The sequence below is a fragment of the Meleagris gallopavo genome, chromosome 5 (genome assembly GCF_905368555.1).
Source record: "Meleagris gallopavo chromosome 5, MGAL_WU_HG_1.1, whole genome shotgun sequence".
Lineage (NCBI taxonomy): Eukaryota > Metazoa > Chordata > Aves > Galliformes > Phasianidae > Meleagris > Meleagris gallopavo.
The window spans coordinates 45,851,379-45,867,666 of record NC_139408.1 but is presented as its reverse complement, the minus strand read 5'-3'; the positions used below and the strand labels follow the sequence as shown (position 1 = coordinate 45,867,666).

The 16,288-nt window shown below is 40.6% G+C and overlaps 1 protein-coding gene across 2 annotated transcripts in view; it reads right to left on the bottom strand.

Annotated features, from left to right (window-relative positions):
- TUNAR (transmembrane neural differentiation associated intracellular calcium regulator) overlaps nt 1–15,536 on the bottom strand; it is a 144,899-nt gene extending 129,363 nt beyond the window's left edge. The window contains exon 1 of one of the 2 annotated variants that reach the window (XM_085225569.1): nt 15,111–15,536. The gene's annotated coding sequence lies outside the window, so the exon portion shown is untranslated. The remainder of the gene's footprint in view (nt 1–15,110) is intronic. The other variant, XM_085225568.1, reaches the window with a different exon arrangement.
- Between the last annotated feature and the right edge of the window lie 752 nt (nt 15,537–16,288).

The following is a 16,288-nucleotide window of genomic DNA, read 5'->3' as shown; positions in this document are numbered from 1 at the left end:
GATTGCCCACAGATCTCATATGACGTTTTTCATCAGTAGATGAAATGTAAAAGCAAACATCAGATACAGTTCATTGACTCAATTTTGTAGCTTCAGAAACCAAGGCAAGGGAGAGTTCCCCAAGGCCTTCCAGCATCCTGGAACACAAACAGGGCTTCAGAGCTCTGCAGTGCTTCTCTGGGTCCCTTAGACCTGAAGTAATCTCTGTGCTCACAACCCAGACCACGGACAAGTCCACTCTCAAATTGAGAAAAAAAATAATTGACTGGAAGGGTAAGTTAAGAACTGTTACAGGTTGCCTGGAGAAGTTGCAGAGTCTCCTTCCCTGCAGGTATTCTAAAGACATCTGGACACAGTTCTGGGCAATGTGCTCTAGGAGACCTCCCTGAGCAGGAAGGTTGGACTGGGTGACCTCCAGAGGTCCCCCCTCCAGTCTCAACCATCCTGAGATTATACAGGTTTAAGAGGGAACAAAGCTCAGGTAGCCTGCAAGGCTTCCCTGCCTAGGCACAAGCATTTACAAGTTTGTTTGGAGGAACTCATCTGGTTTTCCTTCTGGTTACTGTCAACAAAACATTGCCCTCTGCTTGGACCTCTCAATGTGCAAATGCCAATTTGCCAACCACAATTAAAGTGAAAATCTGCACAAGATAAGAACCCAAATCATTTGCACGGATATTTTAAAGCTTTAAGCTCTAATAACTTCATGATTGTTCTCCTATGAAGACATCCTGACATAATTAAGATTGTTCCACCTGTAGAAGAGAAGGGTCCAAGGAGACCTCATTGCTGCCTTCCAGTATCTGAAAGGGAACAACAGGGGAGATAAGGAGCATACGGAGATAGGACAAGACAGTAACAGTTTAAACCTAGCAGAGAGGAGATGGCAAAGAATTTTTTCTGGTTATCTACCGTACGAGAGTGATGGGGCCCAGGCAGCCCACAGAGAAGCCATGAAAGCCCCATCCCAGTTGAATAGGGCCCTGGGCACCTGTGGGTGGCAAATGTGATCACAGCAGGGGAATTGGAACTGAACAGTGTTTCCTTACAGAGCAAGCCATTCTGTGATTTGTGACTAAGTACAAAACCTAAACACCAAACACAAAACGTAAGGAAAGCAAGAAAGTTTCTAACAGCTCTGTTACTACGTGCACAAGATGTTGGCGATGAAATTCAGTAAGTGTAGTTGTAGAAATGCTTCTTAAAGTGTTTTAAAACACGCTGAAGAATGCAGCATAGAGTAAGGCAAGATGGACTGAAGGCTTGACTTCATTGTTAATAGTTAATTGAACGCCAGCTACAGTTTAGCCAGATACAACTTGAACACAAAGAATGACAGAACTGCAATCAGAAGCACCATCTAGTATTGAATTAAATATCAAATTATTATTAAATATATCCTCCACAATCACTATGATTATGAACAAATAACTCAGGAACATTCCACACCACACAGCACTATGCTAAAAATACATTTGCTTTCAGATGCGATTTTAGACAGCAGAGCAGTTTCTTCATAACTCATACCTGAACTTCAAAGTCCTTGCCCACCACGGTAACCATTAATCAGATTACAAGTTTGCTCCTAAGTATGTTCATAGCTCAGCCTTATAGAGATATCTTACTACTGCTGTTTTGTGTAGAGAAATAAAAGGTTTTACATAACTGTGCTTGATTTTTTCAGAAATAAAATAGAAGAGGAGATTTTGTTTGCACTGACGGATGAGATTTCCCTCTGGATTTGCTGCCCTCTAGATATCTTTCAGTATAAAACTGCTCTGCTTTTTAAATGGATTTTGTAATAATCTGCTTTAGCTAAAGACACAATGAGTATGGAATAAACAAGTACAAAGGCAGGGAAGAAGCAGTGTTTGAATGGTTTGTCAAGATGCTTTTTACAAAGATAAGAAGTCTTAAGATTATGCCAGTTGTCCAAGGGGAGGGGGCTGGATACAAGCATTTATGGGGGCATCAAGTCAATGGTTGAGAGTAGTGCTGGTGGTTGTCATCACATGACAATATGCCCTATTTCCTGTATGAAGAGAGCAGTAAAATTATCAACAAGTTTTTCCTCCACATACTGCTCTGCCAATGGACTTCAATGCTGATGTAAGAAAACTGAAGTGAAGAGGTATTTCTTCCCCAACACTCCCTTGCTCTTTGTCTTTTGGATAATACAGCTCTGCATAGCTTTTTGTAGTGATGCTAGTCACTGGGCTGCCAGTGCCACTCCAAGACATTTCAGACTTTTTTCATTCTCTGCTACAAAGAACATTTCAGAGATTTTGACAGGAGAAAATTCAGCAAATAATGTGTTTCCCACCTTTGCAGTCATTGTGATTATCATTGGGATATCAATAGATAATTTCATTGTAGAAGATTGCACATGAGCATAGAGGGACATAGTATCACAGAATTTTAAGAGGAAAAATGTCATACAAAACAAGAACATCATTGTTTATTCATTATAAAGATAATGTTAACAAGATGAGAATTAGGTAAACAGGGCAGACTACAAATAACAAGATCTAAATTATTTCATTTGTTGAAGGCCAGTACTGTCTAGAATATCTACAGCAAGAAGGCCTCAAATGAAAAGATAATTACTCCAATCATCTTCTGGCCCATTTTAACTCTGTGATGGTGACTTTTGGGTCCCCCCTACCTCTCAAGAGTGGCTATGAATGTCTCTTAAGAGTAATTTCCAACCCTAACTAAACAACCTTTTCAAGGAAAAAGGCATATAACAGTTAACATAATACAACCGCAGCTTTTTACTAAATAAAAGCCTTAAGATGAGAGATGGAAGCACGTGGTGTCAAGGTGCAATAGAAGAGGGTGCTAGGTAATCTCAATGATGTTCCCATTTCCTGTGAAACCATGGAGCTGATGATCTTTCAAGGTCACATCTAACTTGAGCTGTTTTGTGATTCCATAACTGCAGTTTTTATCTCTTCACTGATTTCTTTTCAAGTACCAAATGCAGTGACAATGGTCTTACTGCACAGATTACTAGGATTCAGATTCCGCAAACAAAGCAAATGCTAATTTTCCCCAGCCCACCTAAAGAAAAACATAATTAGCAACAAAATGAACTTGACAGCAGATTTGAGAGAGATCTCTATCAGAATGAGTGGTGAGAACTACAAACTGCTCTTGTACCAGAGACATCACCCAGGGCAACAGACACCAAATCTCTGCCCATATATCCTAAACAGCTCTCCATAATTTGATTAATGCACAGAAATCTGTGCAGATTTCAAAGTGTTTCAAAGGTTCCCTCTGTGTCAAACTTCATTAAAAAGGACATTTTATTCCTCAGCTTGGGTTCAAGTATTCCTACTGATCCTAAAAAAGTAGCCATACCAGCAAGCACTAGGGTGTCTGTAGCCCCTGCAAACTAACAACTTGACAAAACTATATGTTGGCATTTGGAAAGCACAATTCATCAAGGGAAAGAGAAAAAAGCAGTTATTTGCTCACAAGGTCAATGTAGGGTGATCAATATTGTTAATTGCTTGTGGATACATTGAGACAGTAGTTTAGCACACTTCAGCAATTATCTGATATTGAATACAGTATAAAATATCAATAGTATTCAATCATGGGTGGTTAAGAAAAGCAGCTCCTAATTCTGCTCACTTTTTGAATAGAAAAGTAGAGTTTCTTCAGCATAAAATATTGCTGAATGCCAATCAGTCCTTTACTCAGGCCCAAGCCAAATGCGTAAAGGAATCAGGTAATGTTTTATCTCCCTTGACTTCCATAACATTGAAAACAGGAACCAAAACTAGCACCAAACACCCTGTCCTGGTGGTATTTTCAGCCTTAACACAAGTTGAAAAAAATCCCAAATTCACAATGACAGCCTACCACCAAGAGATTTCAGCATATTTTTATGAGTTGGAATAGCAATTGGCAAATACACTAACATGCATACAGTGAGCAGCAGATGGAAAGGACATACCTGTTTAAGCAGCACATGGCACAGATATCTCTAACTAGAATCCTAACAAGTATTCATGCAAAAGATCTCCTTTGAGTTTCCTGGCATTATCACATACCCAGCCTGAAATCCAGTGTTATGCTTAGGATTCAGAACTGATATAAAACATATAATATTTTTGTACTGAGACGGAAAGAAAACAAGTTCTGAATTATAAAATACATTAGTTTTTGCATAATTTTGTCTTAAGAAATGTATCATTCCTGTCCTGCTGTCAGGTCTTCAGCTGTTTTCAGGCTAGTTCATTTGATCTGAGCACTTTGAATCCTGGGCGCTGGCTTTGGATAAGTGCTTTGATATAGCTGGACATTCCCCTCTGCCTTAGGGAAGTGAATGGATGCTGAAATCGCACGTTGCATTTGATTAACACAGGCATCCCAGCAGCATGCAAATCCTAAAGATAAGCTAGAATTTCACAGATGTCCTCAAAAATATCGAATGCCTTTTGAAGTCATTGACCTGAATGGATAGACATTTGCTGTTCTTACCAAAACCAGTGGGAAGAAAGGATAAATGCTACTTGGTTGTTAGTCAGGCCACTCACTGCTTGCCTGGAGAAGGCTCATTTGCTATGGTGACAAGCAGAGAATCAAAAGCCTGAACAAAATAAAGTCTTGCTTTTTCTTCAGACTGGAATCTCAGATGGATATTAATATTTATAAATTCAAAGGCTGCCACTAGTTCAGAACTAAGTTTCAGGCATTCATCCAAATCGAACCCAAGGCTTAAACCCTTTGACATGAGCCTTCCTGTCCACACCAAGCATTTGTGTAATTAAGATTTTTTTTTAATAAAAGTTTCTTTAAAAAAAATCTACCAAAAATACCTCTATCAAATGAGCTGGAAAAGTACAGAAAAGAGAATACTTTCAATGTTCACTGAGAGCCCAGAGGCCACAGTCCTCCCTAACTTACATAAGTGAAGGACAAGCAGTATCTTCTGGATAGGAGAGTTTATTTTTCTGTCATGATCCAAACTAATAATGAAGATGAGTTCACTTGTCAGAAGCATTGTTCCAAAAGAGGGATTATGTTTTTAGTGACAGAGCTAGCCATCCCCCGTGTGCACAGGACCATGATTTTCTTTCACTTCCACTGTGAACATCAGTTGCTCTTCCCATCAGCCTCAAAAGAGGGAAACCTCCCCCCCCAGCCAGCAGCACCCCTGAGGAACTCACACATGATGGATGAGGCTGCCCAAGCTTTCTGCTGATGTCTGAATGGTGTGACAGCACCTGGAAGAGGGAGGTAAAGTCAACTCTAAGAATTGCAAGAAACAATGAAAGCGGATGTGAAGGCAGAGGTGCTTTGTTTCTGGGCAGCTTCCATCTAATTCTGCCTATGGAAATCTGCAAGAGATATTAGTACCTGTTTAAAAAAAAAAAAAAAAACAGGTACTGAGCTGAGGACAGCACAAACACAGAGGGTCAGAAGGGAAACCATCAGAATGGATTCCTCAGAAATATCAAGATGTGATCAGGTTGTGCAGTGCAACTGAAAGTTCAATAGATTTTCTCCTCTTGCTTCCTGATGCTAAATATCTGCATGCTTACATTAATCAGCTTCTTCAGGATGGGACATGTTCCTGCAGACAAGACAAGCACAGTCCATGCCCTAGATAGAACACACCTGCTCTGCCCCAGGCTTGTCACACACTGCAGACACTAACATCACAGCCCAGGTAAAGGCAGCATGGACCCTAATCATCTGAAAAAGTGAAACAAAACTTTGAAAATTGAAAGTATCTGCAGGAATTAAACACGTTTCAATGTTTTAAGGCAAACATCAACGCTATAATCTGTTTTTGTTTTTTTTTTCAGATGCAGAACTTGTTCTAAATCCTACTGCCAAGGAAGCACTGTTCAACTCATTACTGTAATTTAATGTAACATGTTTGTGTCACAGTACACTGAAGAATTAATATGAAGAAGATTGGACATAGGAGGGAAGGCACCTTAAAAATCTGTAGAGAACTAAATGAAAAGTTAAATAAGCTGATAGGACTGACATGTATACTTACATCTAATAACACTCAGAAAAAAAGTAAAATTAACGTCACCTTCCCACAGGAGGTAGGAATTAAACAGGGAAAAGTTTCTTAACATTCAAGAAAATATTAAAAACTTGCTTAGCACAACTGAACAATGAGTCCAGAGGAAGGTCAGTAAGACTGCAAGGAATGTCAAAGTCCACAAGGAGGGCAACCAGTGGGCATGAGGATGGGACAAACAATAGGGTCCTCGTAGTTGGTGCCCTCACTAACTATTGTGGGCTCATTTCCAACAACTTAGCAGATCTCCAGAGAAACGGAGTGATGGCAAAACATTATTTGCACAGAACAAGCCTTAGCAATAGTTTTAGTGGACAGCACTGACTACAATGAAAGTGTAGGGGAAAACCCGCCCTGATGACTATCTAGTTCTATGCACATGCAGAATTATTGCAGACAGCCTTGTCTTTCTAGCACAGAGTTGCAACCAAGGAATCTGGACTCAGTTCTTGATTTTGCTAGAGAGTTGCAGTAGGAATCCTCTACCAGAGATGGGCTTCAAGAGCCCGGTATTGTTCCTAGAATCATGTTGTTGTGGTGATCGTTTCATTACAACCTGTAAGATCAGTTAGGGCCTCTATAAACAAGGCACAACTGGAATACAAATGTCAAGTTAGTAGCAGTATGTTGCTCAGTTTCCCTAGAAGTCTGTGCAGACATACACGTCCCACTGCATGGATCTAAGTGCAGAATAGGAATAATCAAGAAACTGCTGGCTGCCAGGATCTGCTTGGCTCATTCATCCCAATAACTTTACACATGCTACTTGATAAATAAATGCACATTTTCCTATGTATATGTAAATCACGAATAAATTACTTGGAACAGTTTGAAGTTCTAGGCAATCTTATGGTATATATGCAGACAAAAAAAGCTAAACTAATCAAAGCACCTGAAGGTTATATTCTGATCAATCACAGAAGGAAAATATTGTTTAATGATGTATCAAGATGACACCATCACTATCTCAGAAGAGTCATCATCCCACACTAGTGAGAATGGGATTCTCATTAGTACAAGCAAAATTAATCCCACTGGAGTTAACTCAGTTTACAGACGTCAAGTATTAACATATTTGCTACTATAACTTCCCCATGTCCCCAGAGCAATCAGTGAATTGGGAATTTACATTGTAGTTGTGGCACTTTTCGGACACTTTTCTTGCCCTTTTTTTTGTTGTCCCAGTTTTTCCCTTCTCAACTCTTTTGAAAACTTTGACCATACAATTCACTTAAGCTTCTAAATGAGAAGTCTATAAAGAGCATTGGGTCAGACAGCCTTAATTTGAAAACATCATTACTCCCACACTAAATTTCCCCAGTCAATCCCACAGCAGCCCTCATGGTTTGTACATCTCGCAAACCAACCTTAGTGGGATTTTTATTTTTCAGAAAGAAGGAAGGCAAGAGGAAAAGATACTACTACCCAAATTTGCGAAGACTGGAATCATCCAGAGGATTAGAGCAAAAGGAGTATTCTCATTTCCATAGATTTTTCTTGTGTGTATGTGTGCTGTAAAGTTATGATGTTTTATCTGGAGAAGGAAAAACAGTAAGCCTTTATTATATGCTTAACTTGGTTCAACCAACTTTAAGTCAAATTAAGTTTGCAAAGTTAGAAATACTTAAGATGCTCTTGAGGTTCAGAATATCATTAATGAGTGTCCCACAGTCTCTGCAGCCTTTTTCTAAAGAAAGCCATTTCTGGGTCAGTGCAGTTAAAAGGATTACATTTGAACAAAAGAAGAGATACTACTCTTCCTTTTAGCCACCTGAAATTTAAACAGCTAATATGATTAATCTTTTTGTAGCCAGTCTGATGAAAGGCACTTTGTAAAGACAATCCATTTCCTCTTATAACAGGTATTAAAAAATAGTCTGAATATATTGCCCTCTGAAGTTCCTTATCTGGATATTTATCTCCAGACTACCTCCAGGAGCTATAACTGTATCTTTAGCCATAAGAGACTGGATTCACTTGTAGGTGAAGATGTCTTCATCCAGTCATCTACAAGTGAGTGATGAGTCCAGATTCCCACTGCTGAAAGATTTTACCAATACAGCATACAGGCAATTGAGAGCGATTCAACTTTCTGTCAAGACAACACCTGGGCTTGATTGACAACAGAAATCTTGTGCCAAACCTGCAACACTGTGGGCATCTCATTTACTCCAGGGTATCCCAAACAGCACCTATCAGCTGTGCTTAAGTAATTGAACTGAGCCCTCATGTATGCATACCTCTTTGGACACCAATGGATGCACAGATCAATCATAATTGACTATAATCGAAGCACAGACAGCTGTTTTCCACATAGGCATCTCCATACAAATAAATGTTTGCTCAGCTCTCATGTTAGAGTCATCTCCCAGAGGACCATTGCCAGTTGCAATGTAGAAGTTCAACAACAAAACTCATTCCACCAAAAACAGACTGCTTTCCCAAAGAGGACACAGAGACAGCAGAAGCAAGTCAAATATCACTGGTCACTCATAACAGCTGCTGAGTGGACAAAACAGGGTCAAGGACAAATCCTACTCAGTTAAGCAGTGTTAGTCCATTGATTTATCAGGAAACAGAGTCCGAGTCTTGAAACTCAAAGTTGTATCACCTACAGAACTTGTAAAAGCCTATAGGGTCTCTGATTCTTGTTTAGCGTCATGACTACAGCCCCAGCATGAGCTGCTGTAAAAGGTCAGGGTCTCCTTCTGAACTGCTTACTCTGCCCTAATTATAAGCAGGAAAAAAGGAAGCACATCCGAATTTCAAAGCACATAGGCTTGTATTATTATGGTAATAAAAGTAATACGTATTTGTTTATCTGCAGTGAGGCATACCATCCAAAGCAGCAGCATAGTTTGAAAAACAGTAGATCATTTTCATAAAACTACTCAAAACTTTGGATGGTTTCAGTTACATTTCACTGTGGTAAAACAAACAGTGCTTTGGGTTCAAAGTCATTATCATTCAATTGTCTGTTTGTAAAAGAATAGGAGACATTAAAAATATGAGTGCATGAAAGGGCTTTTCAATCTCATGAGCCAATCTAAAGTTAACTGAGTGAATCACCGAGCAGCAAGTCAACTAATAGGAGGAGAAAATCAACACTGAGAAACCAATTATAGTTCTATATCTCCATCCTCCAGGATTTGAGTTCAAAGTCAAGTAAGTCCCCAAAAGTCTCGACGACTTTCTGGATCTGCTTTGCATACCAAAACAAGGTAAACATGTTTTCAGAAGATCTAAGTGGAGATATTCAGACTGAAAAAGCAAAATGTCAAATGAGAAAGTGACAGCGAATAGAATATAGCATTAACCCAACTACTGACACCATGAAATGAGGATTTGCCTTCTTAGTAATACTCAAATTAGTAAGTTCCTGCTACCCATTCAGAATATTAGTTCCCAATTCTTCTTACATAGGATGCTTCAGCACTCCATCATGCATTGTTTATGATCTCCACACACACACACAAAAAGTGTCAAATAATGATCTGCATAGAGGAGCTGAGATGCCTACTGGATATTCTATTTGGGAGCTGTATTGTTTCATGTCAAACTTGGGCACTTCTTGATGGAGTTTAGCTTGCTTCAAATTGGAAAGGATTTTAAACAGCAAAGTTTCAGTATTTTTAATCCTTAAAGCCACTGAAATAAGAGGATCCCTGTAAAAGGGAGAACAACCATTCCATCAGTGCCAGAATTACTGTCTAAACCATTGTGGTTCTTTGCCTGGCTTTAGAAGCCCTAGGTCTGATTTTCAAATCAACCAAGCACCTACAGTTCCAGCTGGAATCAGCAATTCTGGAAATTCAGACTGACCATGCAAAATAATGCAACTCCTGGGAAAAAGAAAAATAGATAATTGACTGCGGTTTACCTTCAACTTTGGCATCACCAAGTAGAAAAACCTAGAATAAATGACCAGAACTGTTTCTCTCACACCTGGCATTACACTCTTACAGTCCAGAGTTTTTTTGAAAGGTAAAACAAAACAAACAAACAAAAAAAACAACAATTTGTCTACGAGCTCAGAGTCCCAGCCTTCAGCTATGGGTATTGAGAGGTCAGGAAACCACCAACTATATAGATAACATTTGCCTTATTTGGACAAGTATGATCACAAAACAGAGTTTTTCTGCCAGCAGGAGCCAAGCCAAATATTTACAACTTAAGATGTCTAAGGGAGTTCAGTTGATGTTGTTAAACAAACACAAAGGCCTCCTCAAACCTGTGCTTATAATCACTACTTCCCACCCCATGGCCCTCCTATTAAGGAGGAAGGTTTTCCATGTCTTGATGAGTAAAGTGGCTTTGAGAAATTGAGAATAGCTCAGTCTACAACAGTTCCAACACTTTATTACATTACCCAGCCCAGAGGAGCTTTGGATGTGGGAAGAGATGTCAGAGCTGCCTGCTGTTTTGCTGATGTGGAGGGAACACAATCACTTTGTGTTGGTCTGAGTCTCAGGCATGGAAACAAGCTCTAGAGAAGCATCTGATGGAGGTATTTATGTACACGTGGTTCATAATATCTGTAAGGTCTTAGTTCTCTTGCACTCACGACAAACACAGTTACCAGGTGCTTTCATAAATGGGAAGGTGGGACACAAACCTAACAAGCCTGAAGGATTAGCAATTTGCCTGTACTTGAATCTGGAGAACACAAGTCTACACCTTTCCAAACTGTCATTCTAAGTTGCTGAATTACTGTGACAGCGTAAGTCACAGCATTGTGTGCTAATAGAAGGGAGACCTTTCCCATGGAGGAGCACTGAGACAGCTGAGCAGCAGGACCCTGGGGATTCAGGAAGTATCAGAATCAGGCAGCTCCAGCCATAGCAGCACAGGGCAGACCAAGTTAGCATCTAAATCAGCTGATTTGAAAGGTACTCTGGACACACTCACACCATCATTTCCTCCTTTCTATGGCTGCACAGAAAATTTAAATGCAAGTGCGAAACAGATTTCTTAAAATCTACATTCTCATTTATCATCCATAATATAGCACTTCTCCTGGCATCTTGTGGTTGACACTGCTCCCTACAAAATGCCCTGTGAAACACTGGAAATGCTGAGACTGGAACCTACTGATGTGAAAATAACTGTATGGAACAGTGCAGAAAAAGGCAACAGGGCTATTTCAGAAGCCTGTAAATCTGGGTTTTTTAGATTGTATCTTTTAACATTGCTATAAATCAGCGTTTCCCAGTTAGCAGAGTACAATACATATTGAGACATACAGATTTCTAAAGCAAGACATTGCACCTTATGCTTTCTAATTAGCAGTGCTGGCCTAATTGTGTGGCTCTGCACCAGCGTCAATACAGCTGTGAGCTGGCTGGCAGCGATGTGAGGGGCAGCATCCTCACACATCTGGGAGAGAAAGAAGAGGGAAGGGGGATCTTAGAATACATGGAAATAGAAATGAGAAGAAACAGTAGGAGGATTTGCAAAGGCAAAAACAAAAGAATAAATTGCAGACATAAGTAGTAGTCTTGAGATATACTAAAAACCACACCCACACTGGCTGAAGTTGATGAAAACTGCAGTGATTTATTCTGATAGTTAAAAAAAAAAAATCATTCCACATCATCCTAAAGCAGCAGCACATTTCCATTCTGTAGAAAGAGGCTTTCTTTCCACTGACTTCGCAATTCCCCCTTTGGATCTCAATTCCTTTTCAGTTCCTCAGAAAAACCTCTACATGTCAACTTTCTTACCAATATTCACCTTTTCTGACCCCTACCCCAACTTAGGGTGCCTGCATCTTTCTCAGAGGCTTGAAATTTATAACCCTCCCATTCTTGGTTTCTCAGTTCTCTGGGCATCTAGAAGCGGGTCTTAGCGTCACCTGAGTGGGATCACACCATCCCAGAGAAGTGATGCCACAGGTCCGACACAGCATGGAAGTGACAAGGATAGTCAGGCTTTTGTGAACATTCAGCCAAGCCTGGTCCCATAAGCCAAGATCTATGCAATAAACTTCCCTCTCTTTGATTTACAATATCCTACACAAGTCAAAGGTACTTTGATGTTTAGCTAAATTAGAGTAATTGCCTCTTCTTTGTCCATAACTCAATTTGCTCAGCTGGAATAACAACAACAATAGGTGAGGAATAATTGTAAGATGCAAAAGCCTCACTCTTTAGATCCTGACATGTTACTACCTTCCCTTCTCTTTTAAATTACTTGTGGATTTTTTCCACATCTTCTTTCCATTCCCTTTCCAACCAGCTTATAAAGCAGAAATGTATGGCTGGGTAAATGATATGCTTCCACAGACCATCTCAATCCTGTTTTTAAACTTCAGATGTAATTGTTATCTCCCTTTTCTCCAACAGAATAGCTATTTTAAGTTATAGAAAGTGCATTTTTGCTGCAGTTCAGCCATCTCATACTGAGTTCCTCCAGAACTCTTTAAAGTATCATCTGGAGCTGGTGACTTACTGATTTTTAAATTATTGATTTGTTCCAGCTCTTCTTCTGACACATCTTGATTACTAGAAAAGAGCAAGTCCCAGTAGGTATGGCTGTAATATTCTCAGTGCTGAAGACTGATGCAAGGAAATCATTTAGATTCTCAGCAACGTCTTTATCTTAATTTCTAGCTTTAATCTTCAGTGATCCAGTTTCTGAACTACTAGTTATCATTTGACAGAATAAGAATAAACCTAAAGATTTTTATTTTATTCCTCTAGTTACTTGCAGTCTACCACATCTCTTTTTAATTCCCTCTCGCATTGAGTCCTTACACTAATTAAAGCACCAGTGCATAGGAAAGCTTAAGTTATGTTTTCAAATTGGGAATGATTTCCTTTAGATTAAAAACAAACAAACAAACAGAAAAACAGAAAACCTAACAAACCTCTCAAAACTGTCATTCAGTTGTACTGGTTTACTCTTTTCCTGCCTAACATTGTTTTCATCAGCAACATATACACCCTCCAGATTCTATTATCCATTCTTCACTTCAATCTGTGTCATCTTTATAGATATTTTTTTTTTCCTATATTTCTCCTTCAGGAGTTTTCTTGATTAACCCTATGTTACTGAGATCTGCTCGCTCTGAAGTTCAGATTTCACAATCACTTCCACTACTTCCTCTCTCACCAAACTACAGGACCATATTATGTTAAAGCAGCTTGACACAATCATTGTCTTGAATTCCTTCCTGCACATTGCTTAGGATCAAGAGCCAACTATCAGGATGTTAACATGTAAAACAGGTAACTTTGATCTGAAGTCCCATACCTACATTGACTCTGGTTCAGGGTGAATAGACAGGTACATACACCTTGTTTAGACTTGCCAGAAATAGAAATCAGGCAGCAGGTAGCCAATCTGGAGCACATCACCTACACCAGCAACAACCTGCTGATGGAAGCTGCCTTACTTGCATTTGGACACAGCAAGGCTGCACACAAGGGAGGCCCAACCAACACAGCCCAACTTGCAGGAAGAACCCAGCCACAAGTTGGGGTGACAACTACCAAGAAGAGGCACACATTCTCCCTCTTGTCGGAGCAGGGTTCCCAGCTCAGGAAGAATGGCAGTGTGGAGGATTAACTCTTGATGGCTTGGGGTCTCAAAGGAAACAGGTCACCCAGGTTTTAGTCGTTATTCTGATTCTTAGGGCTTTGTTTTATCCAAGATATTTTAGTGCAAAATGTAGAGCCCCTAAAACAAAGTATGTTTGCTACAGCCTTCTGCCAGCCCAGATACCCTTTTCATATATAGGAAGAGGTTATTTTTCTTAGACAGAATTGTGCAGGACTATGCTGATTGAGCTGAAGTCACCATGTGAGTCCTAGATCCTCTCCTGTTCATATTCCCAATCCTTGGTGGCTGAGGTCAGGCTTCATTTGCCCCACAGAACTGAACAGGTTTTCAGCAGGGCTGGCTGAATCATACCTCACATCTCTACAAGAAATAAATGTGTCTGAGCAGGCCTGCTTCAGGCTATTTCATCCTGCTTTACTTATTACTAAATAGGTAGAAGCTTCTTTTAATTTTCCTTTAATTCCCTCTTGCTGACAAGGCCTCATTACCAGCAGGCAGCAGAGCTGCCCCACCATCCCTGCCCAGCTCCCCCTCCTTGAGATGTCAGGTGATTATTCAAGCAGGAGAAGACCCCAAGATGCACTGACAGAGCTTTAAATCATTTATTGGCAGAAAATAATTGAGGAGAAATGAACTAAAAAAAAAAAAAAAAAAACAAAAAAGATTACCTCTGGCCATGGAGAAAACAGCAAGAATTAACAATGCTCTGTCTGCCACTGGTAAAGCTAAGCATTGATTTATTGTTAACTACTCAGGAAGAGAAGATACACACGACACATTGAGGGTAACCCTGGCATCATGGATTGGCCCCAGCAGGGCTGTAAGCAGTGGCTCTGCTATCCTGCACCCACCACATGCTCTCTGCAGCCACAGAGCAGCAGAAGCGAGCTTGTCAAGCTTCAGAGGCAGGGTGCAGCTTATATATCCAGGCCCTGTAAGCCATCCCAACAGCAGCAGTATTCTCTGCTGCCTGCCTCTGCTTAAGTGCATAAAGTTCTGATTTGGTGGTGCCAGCTCAGATAGAAAACAGTTAAAAGACTTAGTGGATTTATATTAAAAAAAAAAATCTCACTCATTGGATACATTTGCAAAAAAAAGTCATCAATCCTCTGGCAATTGAGGAAAGAGGCTGCTAAGAACTTTTCTATTTCCTATTCTACCAAGGCCCTCCTGGACACTAGCTGCTCAGATCTGGCTACTTTTGGTCCTTTCCAACCCAATTCAAAGCCCCTGAAACCAACAAGATGATGGCAAATAAGCAGAAAACTCCACTGCAGCCACCTGACTTCTTGCCAGTCCCCACTCAGACACTATGTTCCAAACCACATCCAAATTCACCCTCACCTCTGGTTGCCGAGGTGGGAACGGGATCTCCAAGCTGTGTGCCCAAGTGGCACCTCAACCCCTCGTGCGCCATGTGTCCCAGGGGACAGTAGCCTAATAGCACCATGGGGCCAAACTCAGGCCCCCACCAACACGGAACCGCCCTTACCTCTGAGACACGTGTCAATGGTGAAAGTCTGTCCCAGTGAGGAGGCCACAGGGAGCCCCAAACACGACCACGGTTTTCCCAACCTTGGCAGCAATGGAGTTGGCACCCCTCGGATGCTTGGCTTGGGCACAGCACGTCCCAGGCTCCAATCAGGGCAATCAGCCGCAAATCTGTTCCGTGCTCAGCTTCAGCATCTCACTAGTCTCACAGTCCAGAGAAAAACACCTCCTACAAGCACCAGCGTCATTTCAGGCAGGGGCGTAGGATCACCAGGCTGGAAATAGCATTATGGATCAGATGGGAATATGCTCCGGGCTCAACATCGTCACCTTCTTCTCCCCAGAGGGAATGGGAACCCCAAAAAAGAGCATGCAACACAAAGGGAAAACAGGGAGGGCTGCGTTTGGGGATGCCTCTGGGTCAGCACTGCGCTTATCTCCGGCTCAAGAGCACCATCTCCTGGGTGGTTCTGCAGCAGGATCCAGCCCTGAGCCAGGCTCTGCGTGCTGCAGCAGAGACTAGAAATACTGGCTTTCATGGTATTGCTGTTCAGCAGGGAGTTCTTGGCTGATAAGTAGTATTTAAAGAATACAAACTGTAGCGTGCATTTGATATGAGAACTCAAAATTGCTCATTGATATACTCCTTAAAAACACGTTTCACTTACTGGGTCAAAGGCTTAAGGCAAAAGACTCCAAAACTTTTTAATCAGTTTTGTAGCATTTATGGTATGACTAGCAAATCACTTATCTGTGCTTCAGTGTACTGTGGCCTGTAAAATGAACATGTGGGCGCTCTATTTCATGGTTTTGAAGCTAAACTGTACAAAAAAAAATCCTTTGGACCTTGAAAAATGGACTCGTAACAAGAAGGAAGTATGATTTAATGTTTCTTCTAAACTTGTTACTGCAAAGCCCTTTTGATTCATCTTACTATTAAACACAAAGTAAAATTTTACAGGAGCTCATCTTTAAAATATGTTAAAGCTTCCTGTGGAAGCTTTAGATTAGGAAAGACAGCTGAGAGTTATAGAAACATTCACGCAAATGCAAGTGTCTCACTGTATATGCATAGGAGAACTCACATAGCTTCACATGTAGAATGATTGCAACTTAAAAAAAAAATACCATTTCTCCATCACACACGAGGATTAATTTGTCTAATTAATAAAGATGCTT